The sequence below is a fragment of the Myotis brandtii genome, unplaced genomic scaffold (genome assembly GCF_000412655.1).
Source record: "Myotis brandtii unplaced genomic scaffold, ASM41265v1 scaffold151, whole genome shotgun sequence".
NCBI classification, from domain to species: Eukaryota; Metazoa; Chordata; class Mammalia; order Chiroptera; family Vespertilionidae; genus Myotis; species Myotis brandtii.
This window is the reverse complement of record NW_005355461.1, coordinates 733762-735505: the sequence shown is the minus strand read 5'-3', so window position 1 is coordinate 735505 and position 1744 is coordinate 733762. Positions and strand designations below refer to the sequence as shown.

The window sequence follows — 1744 nt, the reverse complement described above, 5'->3', positions numbered from 1 at the left end:
CAACCAGTCAACCAGTCACTATGATGTGCACTGACCACCAGGGAGCAGACACTCAACCCAGAAGCTGCCCCCTGATGGTCAGTGTGCTCCCACAGTCAACCTCTCTCCACTAGCCATCCTCCCCCCTCCCCCTGTCCAGCAGGCCCTGACCTGCAGCTGGCAGGAGGCAGGAGTCCCCAGCTGGCAGCCTGACTGGCAGCCAGCAGGCCCCAGCCAGCCCAGCCCCAATCAGAACTGGGTGAGATAGCCTGATAGGCCCTAATCACCGGCCAGGTCTAGGGACCCCCCACCCGTGCACAAATTTTGTGCACCGGGTCTCTAGTATTTTGAATAATGTAGTATACATATTTTACTACTAAGGCTCATCAACCACTTTCCTTTGTTGCGTTTAACTTTATTTTTTTCTCTTCCCCTATTACACTTGTCACTGTAATACTTTCTTTTTATTTTATACTAGGCAAAGATCTTTACTAACCTGTTTCAAACTTTATTCCCAAGCTTCTTCAGCTTAATTAACTGCAAAGAATGATTTATGTATAAGCAAAAAATGAAAAGAGCTGCAATATCCAGGGGCATTGGACTAACAAATAATAGAGATCTAGATTTTATCAGATCCATAAGCAAAATTTGAAAAAGCAGTCATAATATAAAATAGCAACTCCCAGAAATGTCTTCAAGTTTACCTTCTTCAGAAGTTGACTCAATTCAGTTTGCTTCATTCTTGGAAGCCTCGTCAAAATTCTCCACAAGATCTGGAACTTCATCATCCTCATCCTCTCCAGTAGCAATGGCACGTTTCCATCCACAGATTGTTTGGGCAGAGCTTCAGCCAATCTCCTTAAACTAGTCAGACTGTCTGCCCCAAGCTGGTTTGAGATGCTAATAGCATTTCTGTCAGCTGCTTTGTCTCAGCATGGCCTGTAATGGTGAAAGTGTTCGCTGCCAGAGATGCCTGAACTTGAGGGTTGTTAAAGTGGATCACTGTTCCTTAGTTTGTAAACATATTTACCTCTTCAATACCAGAGATATTGCTTACCCCTAACTTCTTTAAGGAGAACTGAAGTTTTTTATCATCTGCTGTATCTGTTCTGTGAACCACCTTCTTTCTACGAGCAGTTCCTTTCCCACCAATGTGCACTTGTGCTTGCAGTTTGGTGAGTTTCTCTTGGTTCATGATAGTTTCTTTCATCTTGTTGGAGAGGAAACGGGCCGAGTGGGGGACTAGGGCTGATGCTCAGGGGCTCTAGGGCAGACCAGCTGAGAAGAAGCCTCACGGTAATACTTTCTGCTTTCCTACCTTTTAACTTTCATCATCCTTTCCTGATCCAAAGAAATAAAGACTGGAAATGAAGAAAATAAAGAAAATAGAGATAATTTTATAGTGCTACGTTGCCTAATATTTGCACCACCATATAGATAAGTTTTGTCATAAACACAGTAAATCCTTTATAGATACTTCTATAATTATCCAACTGAATTAATATGTATTGAGGCTTAACTAAGTATAAATCAGACTCCCATTTGTAAGACAGAGTATTATGAGCACTTATAATGCAGTAAGATTGGATAAGGGAAGGCAAAATCCACTAGAGGAGCCATTACAAAAAAACAACAACCCTGATCTATTCTTGAACAAACTTACAAAAGGCTTGTGTTTTGTCACGACTTTGGCTATATCACAAAGTAAAAAATGATTTATCCCTCTGTTTACCAATGCTTGGCCTTGAATATAAAAAAATATTCC

At 41.6% G+C, this 1744-nt stretch overlaps 1 pseudogene; it reads right to left on the bottom strand.

Moving 5' to 3' along the window:
- Nucleotides 1-683: 683 nt before the first annotated feature.
- Nucleotides 684-1189, bottom strand: LOC102241102 (annotated as a pseudogene).
- Between the last annotated feature and the right edge of the window lie 555 nt (nt 1190-1744).